This window comes from Tupaia chinensis, unplaced genomic scaffold, assembly GCF_000334495.1.
Source record: "Tupaia chinensis unplaced genomic scaffold, TupChi_1.0 Scaffold000377_2, whole genome shotgun sequence".
Lineage (NCBI taxonomy): Eukaryota > Metazoa > Chordata > Mammalia > Scandentia > Tupaiidae > Tupaia > Tupaia belangeri.
Window position 1 is genome coordinate 2,450,921 of NW_006159876.1, and position 9,788 is coordinate 2,460,708.

Genomic DNA, 9,788 nt, shown 5'->3' on the forward strand with positions numbered 1-9,788 from the left:
GGGGGCGTGGCCACACCGCAATCCCTTCTCCTCCATTCTCCTCTCGGGATCTTGGGCACGCACGCACACGCGCCCAGCATGAGTTTAAGCCACCGGGTCCAGGAAGTGAACCGCGGTCGACTACGTGAGAGTCCAGTGACATAGCCATTATGCTAACTGCTGGTCCCCAGAAATCATTTTTTAAAAGTTTTTTTTTAGGTAAAGCACATTTCATCCAAGCTTCTTCCTACAGCTTTACAAGGAAATTCCCACTGAGTCTCCTCTTCCTGATTATCTTTGGGCAAAAGCAAATTGTGAAGCAGCAGGCAAGGGGAAGGTGCTGGGACCGGCAGAAGAGCAGCCCCCTCCCCAGAAAGAGCCTCCCCAGCTAAAGAGTGCAGCATTGCAGGGAGACTCAGGTGGCAGTTCAAATGCTCAGGCTTTCGAGATAAAAGCGTGCAATTCAATTAAATGTTTAAGTAGTGTTTTCTCATAGTAAATTACTGAACCGTGTGTGCATTCCTTGAATTTCTCAGGGCACTGTTCGTTTTTATTTATTGTTGTAACCCAATGCCCTCAGCAGTGGGAACGGTGCTATTAGAAGGAAACTCGTTTAGCAAAGAGGAAAGTTGTCCCAGGTCTCTTAAAAGGTTCATTATGCGGGGGTAGCTGGGCTCCAGGAAGAATCCCGGGCTGCAGAGGCAGGCTTTTCTATTTAGCATGATATTTTCCACAATTCTGTAAGCAGCACCTCGGCACAAACACTTCTTATATTCAGTTCCTGCCTTTATTTTTTCCTAGCCACTCTTCTCTCTGGGCCTACTCCTTATTAAAAAAAAAAAAAAGAAAAGAAAAGAAAAAGAAATCACCAAGCACACATATTTTTTCAATTAAGCCATGTTTGGTGCCAAAATATATGGATCTCACTAATAGCCATAAGTAATCTGAAGGTCTTTTCCCCAAATATTTTGATTATTTTACAAATCCCCCAAGGAATGTGTTCTTGGGGTGATTTATGGAGCCCAGGGAGGCTCACGATAGGCAGGAGGGTCTGTCTGCAAGGGGGCACGTTCGGATGGGGGTATGTGCCTCCCACTGCCTCTGCAGGGCAGGGGGCCGGACTCCCAGGAGACTGCAGGCATCTCTGCATGGGGAGAAGAGTCAGGGCTCGAGCCCCCACTCAGGCAGGCAACTGCAGCCAGTCTCCACGACGACGGGTGACAGGAGCAGAAGTGACCCCTGCAGGTAACCCTGGGTGGCCGACAGCTTGCCTTGCCTTCTCCGGAGGGGCGTTTTGTTCAACCTCTATCACATTGATCCTTCTTATTTTTAAACTTTTAATAAGAAGATGGGCCAAGGGAGAAACCATGGAGTCAGAGTCAGAAAAAAGCTAACCTGTAATTAAAAATGACCTATGAGCAGGACCAGCAGATGGCGTAATGGTTATGTTGCTGGACTCCCACATGGTCAACTGCGGTTTGAGTCCCCGACCTGGTGGCTTCAAACACACGCCTGGTGTGCGATTTTTGCTATAGGGTGTGTGTGCATGCCCAAAATCCTGAGAGGACAGCGGAGGGAAAAGGACTGTGGCATGACCATCCCCCTTCGCTTTCTGTCTCTGTCTCTCTGGCCAGCACACACACCCTATAGCAAAAATCTCTCTCAAAAAAGAACAAAACTTATTGAGGGCCGGTCTGGTGGCCTAGCAGTCAAAGGAGCTGTATCGTATATGGCCGACCATGGTTCAAATCCCACCCCAGGAGCCTTGAGAAACACACTGTCCGTGTGTGTGTGCCTCAAATCACGACAGGATGGAGAAATGGAGGCAAAAGGACTACAGCCTGATACTTTCTCACTTTCCCGCCCTCTCTTGTCCATTTCTCTTTGGCAAGTGCCTGTGCCCTCTGGCAATTAAAAAATAAAATAAAATCTACCCAGGAATAATCTTCAGGTTTGAAGAAGCGATGCTGGTGGCCAGGTGGGCCCTGCAAACAGGCTCAATCTCCTGACCACACAGCCCTCCTAGCCCCCCATGGAACACCCAGAGACCCACCAAGTCCAGCCTGAGTGGGCTGAGTTCCCGTAGGGAGCCGGGGAGCCTGCCAGAGCCCCTAGTGATCCAAGAAACCCAAATCAAAGGCAGCTTGTCGCTCGGGCCGATAAGGCTCCCACAGTGACCGCAGTGACCGCAGAGGTGAAGGGAGGTTGGGCTTGGCAGCCAGAGCCCCACGCCCATCCACCTCAACGCCCACCGCCTGCCCTGTGACCTCTGGCTGAGCCTCCTCCCCCTTTGCCAAGTGGAGATAAGCATTTCCATCCTCCTGGCTGGATCCTCTCAGGGAAGATCAATTGGATCAATTAGATTAATTGGATTATTCTTTGTGAAATGAAGATCAGGCCAGGAGGAACCTGGAGTAGCAGCGCTGCCACCCCAGGAACGGACGCCCGGACGCAGCTTCCACATGCTCGCCCTTCCTTCACTTCCAACCAACCCCAGCCTCCCAGCCGCTGTCCTAGACCCGGGTCCCAGGCCCGACTCGGACCCTGATGGCAAGGTCCTGTCACCCACATCGTGGGGACCCATGGACCGGCTAGTGGCCAGTCCTCTCGGCACAGGGACCTCCACGGCTACTGTGGAACCGAGCCTCGGTCTGGTCCCGCCACCTGAGCAGTCTCGCCATCACGGCGGCCCCCGCCCAGCCCAGCCACCCCAGGACAGCCCAGCCTCGGTCTGACCAAACTCCAGGTCCACAGCCGGACCGTCACTGCCCGGGCCTCCCCCGTCCAGGAGGATATCCTGTGGTGACACTTCCTCTGAACGACTGGACGCCTTTTAAGAAGCAGGTATGCCCTGATCCCACCAGGACCCCCCACACCAGGAGCCTCCACGCCCATGCAAAGCGAGAGCCCTGGTCAGCAGAACAATGGGCCAGACTCAGGGTCCCTGCGGATATGGAACAAAGGGCTGCTTGGAACTCCCAGAAGCGTGTCCCATCCCACACTGGCCCACGCGGGGGAGGAGGTCGTGGGCCGCATGGCCTTTTGAAGGTCCCCAAAACTCCGGTCTCACAGAGGCTTTAGTAGGACAGGAGTCGACCAAGAGGCTCGTCCCCTGTGTCCCTCCCTCTGGGCGAGTCCAGCTGTCATGAAATCCTCTCCCCTGTAGGCGAGGCTGTGGGGAGGCCCCCGGAGGTGCCAGCGTGCCCCTCTCCCCCACCCCCAGCCCCCTCCTGCTGATTCACAGGGAGCCTCGGGCTCTTATCAGGGCCCGCCAGCCAGGCACCAGCACACATCCACACTGGCCGCACCTTCCGCCCAGAGCAGCCTTTGTCTCTGGCTCCAAACTGGCTACGGGAAGTGGGGCGCAAGGGAGGGGTGGGGGTGCCGTGGGGCCCCGGAGAGACTGCAAGGGGCCTCCCCGTCTGATGCCATGTGATCCTCACCTAGAGAGAGAAGCAGGGGTAGAGAGAACGGAGAGCACCACCCCTCACTCCTTCTGGGGATGCCTCAGCAAGCTGAGCTCAGAGAGGCAAAGGGACTTGTGCAAAGTCACACAGCACGCTGGAGGCACAGGCTACGCTAAGAGCCAGCTTTCAGGCCCAACCCTCGGTCCTCTGCTGGGTCACCGACTCACCAGCTACCCTGAGTGAGAACCATGTGTCTCGCATGGTGTCCACACCAACGGTACAGGTTTGGCAGCAGATCTTGAGAAGACGAGGTGCGTCCGAGATGGGAAGTGCATGCCACAGCCCTTTTCCCCGTGGCAGAGGGCAGGAGGGAAGCTCTGGGAAAGGAGTGCAGGGCCGTGGGAGAGAGCCACGGAGAGGTTTTGCTGTGGGCTCAGTTAGAGGTGGGTGTGAGGACAGTGCTGGGGCTGAAGGCTAGAGCTGAGAGGCAAAGAGGCACACCAGCTTGGGGGCTGCAGAGGAGGGGTCGGGGGCAGGGTGAAGGCCTGGAGGGCTGAGTGGGAGCTCCAGGTTGTGGAGGCCGGAGCTCTCTACTCTCGTGAGCAACCGGACCGTTTCCACAGTGGGAGGCAGGCTGCGGAAACCTGAGCGCCTGGTCCCTGTGCCTTCCCGGGGGAGCCACTCGCTCGGTGACAGGTGGCACTGACAGGAGCGCTGGGCAGTCACCCTTGGCCAGCGATCACCTTGGGGTCCCCAAGTCTTGGCAACTCTCTTCCCACCCCCTCCTGACCACAAGCACCCAGATTCTGGCCCAAGAACCAGAATAGTCCCCAAAAACAAAGTCTAGTCCCTTAAGAAAACGGAGGCTCGGCAAGGGAACAGCGAGGTCCCACAAGAACGGTGGCAGAGGCAGCTCACTGGATGAGTCTGCTGTCCAGCTGAGACCCAAACCACTCCTTTATCACCTTGCTAGGTCCTCTGTCCACCAGCCTGCGTCCCCCCAGCCAGCACTGAGGGGACACAGGACTCTGGACTTGGGCCTGGCCAGGGACACGACTCTAATCCTACTTCAGGGCGCTCCCGATCAGCTTCTGGGGCAAGAAACTGCCTTTGTTGTTCAAGGAATAGTCACTGTCCAGTCCCCATGCCACTCAGCAGATGCTGGGGAAGGTGACAGACGATGTGGCCATGGCCCTAACTTCACCCTGACTCCCCTTCCAGGCGGATGGAAGCCACCTGAGGATGCAGCCAGGTCGGGCTCTGCAGTAAGCACCCAAGTGGCCTGGCCCAGGCGGGCCTCGAGCACTCACTCGGTTCCTGGGAGTACCCGACCTCCCCCATGCCTTCCTTCCTCTGCAGGAAACTGCGCCCAGAGCAGTGGTTTTACTTTGTTTTCAGCTTTCTGGGCTCGTGGTTTGGAAACAGCCAAGGCCTGCAAGTTGTAGCAGCTCCTCAGCTGCTGGGGAGAAAACGGATCCGGCCCTTCCGCAGGCGCTCTGACTTCAATGTGCACGGCCTTTGACCTAGCAGCTCCACTTCTGGGAAATAACAGCGAGGTGCATGCTCACAGCTCCAGCCTGCCAGGCGGCAACGTCAGGATGGCTTCAAAGGCGTCAGGACAGCCTCAGTGGCCAGCCCCAGGGGCCTGGGTAAGTAAACACGTGCACTCATGAAATGCAATACTGGGTGGCCATTATAAACCACACAGCAGGGAGGCAGAGGTGGCATGATGGTTAGGGAACTGGGCTCTCGCATGGCTGGCTGTGATCCTAGTCCCGGACTTGCTTTCTCACTTTCCCTCCCTTTCTCTCTCTCTGGTGAGTGTTCATTAAAATGATGGTAATAAATAAAATTAAATAAGTAATTCTTTTTAAAAAAAACACATTGAAAGAAAATCATTAAATTTAATTAATTAAGAGGAAAAAAAACACACCGACTATGTGATAAATAAAGAAAATATTCTCAGTATTACTAAGAAAAAAGAGGGGAAAGGGACCAGCAGTTAGCGTAATGGCTATGTCGCTGGACTCCCACGTAGTCGACTGCGGTTCGAGTCCCGGACCCGGTGGCTTAAACTCAGGCCGGGCGTGTGTGCGTGTGTGCCCAAGATCCCGAGAGGAGAATGGAGGATAAGGGATTGCGGCCTGGCCATCCCCCCTGGGGGTGATTTCTCACTTTCTGTCTCTCTGTCTCTCTCTGTCTGTCTGGCAAGCGCACACGCCCCAGCCCCCAGAACAAAAACCTCCCAAAAAAAAAAAAAAGAGGGGAGATGGGCCAGCAGGTGACGTGAAGGTTAAGGCACTGGATCCCACATGGCTGACTGGGCGGTTCATATGCCAGACCTGGAGGCCTGAAAATCACACCGGGCGTGTGCGTGTGTGCGCATGCCCCAAATTCCAAGAGGAAAATGGAGGAGAAGGGATTGCGACATGGCCATTCCCTTGCAGGGTGATTTCTCACTATCCCTCTCTCTGTCTCTCTCTGTCTCACTCTGTCTCTCTCCAGCGAGCACATACACCTATGACAAAAACCTTAAAAAAAGGAGGAGACCAGTAGGTGGCGTGGTGGTTAAGGGGCTGGACACTCCCACATGGCTGACCACTATTCAAATCCTGGACCTAGTGGCTTGCTTTCTCACTTTCTCTCTCTCTCTCTGCCTCTGTCTGGTCAAATTAAAATAAATGAATGAATAAATAAAATAAAATAATTCTTAAAAAAAGATGACAAGAAAAGGACTATTCCACATCATTTTAAAAATGATCATACAATTATTTTCTCTCAAGGTGGTAGAGTTCAGGGTCATTTGCTTTCCTTTGTGCTTTCCTTGTTTCCTAAACATTCTACATTAACCATGTATTACTTTTCTAAAAACAAGACAGAAAGAAGAAAGCCCATCAAGATGGACCTCGGCCGCCCCCTCACCGACCGGCTATGGGAACCAGCCTCCAGGAGCCGCCGCCACTCAGTGTCCATGACCTTTCTGAAATCCCCATGCACACACATGTCTAGATGGGGAAACCGACTCCACGCCAGCCCAGGGGTCCCTGCTCACCACCCCAGCCCCACCACTAGCTACCCCAAGGGAATGCAGTCCAAGGAGTCTGAGGGATTGGCTGGGGTTAAAGGGAGAACGTGGGGACAAGCCTCAGGGACTCTCGGACTCGCACGATGGCAGAGCCAGAAGGGACTGGTTACTCAGAGATGTGGAAACAGGCCCACGGGGGGACGGTCACACCTCATGCTCACCGTGGAAGGGCAGCCACTGGAATGCCAGGCTCCGTGGCAAAGATTCCAGAGCTGAGGATTTAGCTGAGAACCCAGAAAGAACACCCAAGCCCCGAAACAACACCAGGACTCGTGCCCGGGAGCCCAGCGGACAGTCCAAGGTAGAGGCAGCGTCCACCATCCCCTCGCTTCAGTGAGGCTGCAGATGGGGCCAGAAACACCAGTGCACCCCAGAACAAGCCTCCCCACAGGAGGCACAGGGCCAACCAGCCGCCCTGCAGAGATAGGGGCACTACTGGCTATGGGTGTGGGGGGGACACCCAGGGACCTCGAGACCACAAACACAGGCTGCAGAGGACCTCCCACTGCCAGGGAGACCCCAGGGCAAATACCCTGGCCAGCCCCCCAGCCGGGGCCGCCTGCAGGAGGGCAGGAGCCTTCTCACTGACACGGTGGGAATTCCAGCCCCAAGGTCAGTCTGTAATGGGGTGAAGTTCCAGGCACCCCTAGTCACTCCAGCGACAAATCACAAAGGGCATGGGATTACAGGTGCCTCAGTCCCTCGTGCAGGGGTTCTGTTCAGGGCAGTGAGGGGACACTGTCACCATACGGGTGGGCTGTCCCTCGTGCCTAGGGTTCTGTTCAGGGCAGTGAGGGGACTCTGTCACCATAGGGGTGGGCTGAGAAAGAGGAGCGGCAAGTCCCTGGGGCTGTCAGGAGCCCAGGGGCCACTGCTGTGCCCATGTCATGGCTGTGAGCCTCTCAAGCAACCCCAGCACCCCAGGCAGGCGTTACAAGGTCTGAGTAAGTGACTGCTCACCAGCTTATGGGGTGCCGGGTGCCTTGGACAGGGGCGGAGGAAGGGCCTCGGCTCTGCTGGAAAATGGTGGGGATCAGAGCAACCTTTCCCCCAGCTTGGGCCCCTCCTCTCCATAGCCCCTCATCGGAATTCACGAAGGTCCTGAAAACCTGATTCTCTCAGCAGGCAACCGAAACCAGGAAAGCAGCCTTTGCCAGGTCCTCAGGGTCCAAAGTGGCACCTCAGGGACACACATTTGCAGAGGTCCCCAGGGTCAGGCAACACCAGGCTCTTGGGGCTCTTATTCAAAACGCAGGTTCCCTCTGGAGCCAGTAGTGAGGACAGAATGCAAAGGTACAAACGCCACTGAACTGTACCCTGGGAGACGGTGAAACTAAGTCCTGTAAATGTCATCTCACTTTAAAAGTGCCGCCCCCCCCCAGTATATTCTAGGCCCGCCCAGCCTTGGAGACCCCGACTTAGCAGACCTGGGCCTGGGAACGTGCATGGGACCTGAGCGGCAGGAGTGGTCCACAGCCAGGGCTGGGGACCCTGCACCCCAGGATCCGCTTTCCTGCACTGCTGGATCTCAATGCCGCCTGTCCTCCACCCAAGTTCCATCATCTTACCAGTGGGGAGACTAGGCCCAGAGCATGACAGGCCCCAAAGCTCACGGAGGACCCTGATGAAATGCAAACAACCCCTCCCTCACCAAGGGCAGGGTGTGCCGCAGAGGGTCCCTCCAAGGTGAAGCCCCCCTCTCCCCTGCAATGCAGCTCAGGTGGGGGGTGGGGGCCCTCGGAGGGATGGTGCAGCTTTCCAGTCTGACTGTCCCCAACAGCCAGCCCCCAGGGCAAAGACGGCCACCGCCTTCCCACCTGGGCCCCAGGGAACCAGAGGATGGAGGGTTTTTTATTATTATTGTTATTTTTTAAATACGAATGATTTCCAGGCGGAAGGCAGAGGGATGAGGGCCATCGGAGGCCTCTGGCCGCGGGCACCCCGCCAGCCTCGGAAATGTCTGGCAGCTGGAGGGAGCCTTAGCTCCTGCTACGGAATGAGCTCGTCACTGCTCACTTCCCTGGCTCTCCGGCTGACGGGTCCAGTGTGTGCCTGAGTCTCCAAAGTCACTTCCTAGGCCACCCTCAAGGGACGGAGCATCAGGGCATGTGGGCAGAACTTCAGGGGGGCCTCAGTTTCCCCGACCAAGTGTGGGCAGAACGAGGGGAGCACTGAGTCAGCTGCAGGTCAGCCGGCCATTACCCGGAGGCTGCTGGCCGCCGTGGCACTGGGACGGTACAGTCTCAGCCTTGACAGGCGAGTGACCCCACCGCCTATCAAGCACCCAGACCTGCCAAGTCCCTGGCATGGTACTGGTCCTGGGCACAGACTGGCTCTTTTCATTTTTCACAACCACCAGGACAACGGGCCACTATTACCCTCATTGTACAAGAGAGAAACCAAGACTCAGAGAGGTTTAGGACTCTGCCCAAGGTCACACAGCTAGTGAATGTCAAAGCCTTGCTCTAAAGCCAGTACTCTGCAAAGAAAGCAAGAAAAGAACCGGGGGACCGGCAGATGGTGTAGTAGTTACGTCACTGGACTCCCACATGGCCAACATCGGTTTGAGTCCCAAAATTGGTGGTTTTAAAAACATGTTGGGATGGGGCTGGAAGGTGGCATGGTGGTTGAAGGTGCTGGACTCCCACATGGCTGACCATGGTTCAGGTCCCGGACCCAGCAGCTTGCTTTGTCACTTTCCTTCTCTGTCGCTTTCTCTCACTCTCTCTCTGGTCAAATTAAAATAAATACATGAATTAAAAAAAGTTAAATAAAATAATTATTTTTAAAACATCATGTTGGGCACGTGTGCGTGCGTGCCCAAGATCCCAGGAGGAGAATGGAGGAGAAGGGATTGTGACGTGGCCATCCCCCCTGTGGGTGACTTCTCACTCTCCTGCTTACTGTGTCTGTCTCTTGCTGGCGAGCACATGTGCCCTAAGACAAAAACCTCTGAAGAGGAGAAGAGGCTGGATAGCGCATTCCACGCCACGTGGGCCGCGCGCACTAAGGATGGGGAGGGGGTTGGGAGAGGAGGCAGATATCCACTAGCTATTCCAAGCTGGACGAGCCTGCGTTCATGTCCAGGTGTCCACAGGGCAGGGCAGGGAGGGGCACAGTGCAGAGTGGCTCAGGGGCCTGCAGGGTAAGGGAACCATGGGCAGGCCCCACCTCCCAGCCAGGGCTCCTCATCCCACTGGGGAGGCCAGGCGTCATCTCAGGACTAAAGTGAACCCTGCAATCCACGCGCTGGAACAGAATGCTGCCATTAAAAACTGCTTATGGGGGGAACAGCAGTTAGGATAACGCCTAAGCGG

At 55.8% G+C, this 9,788-nt stretch overlaps 1 protein-coding gene and 1 long non-coding RNA gene across 2 annotated transcripts in view; one reads left to right on the forward strand and one right to left on the reverse strand.

Annotated features, from left to right (window-relative positions):
• The window catches only part of SMAD6 (SMAD family member 6), a gene marked incomplete at its 5' end in the record, with an annotated part of 83,471 nt that overhangs the window by 36,570 nt on the left and 37,113 nt on the right, over positions 1-9,788 (reverse strand).
• On the forward strand, positions 3,491-9,038 carry LOC114008721 (uncharacterized). Its single transcript, XR_003550234.1, has 3 exons — positions 3,491-3,697; positions 4,785-5,035; positions 6,262-9,038. It is a non-coding gene; the product is annotated as an uncharacterized LOC114008721 (long non-coding RNA).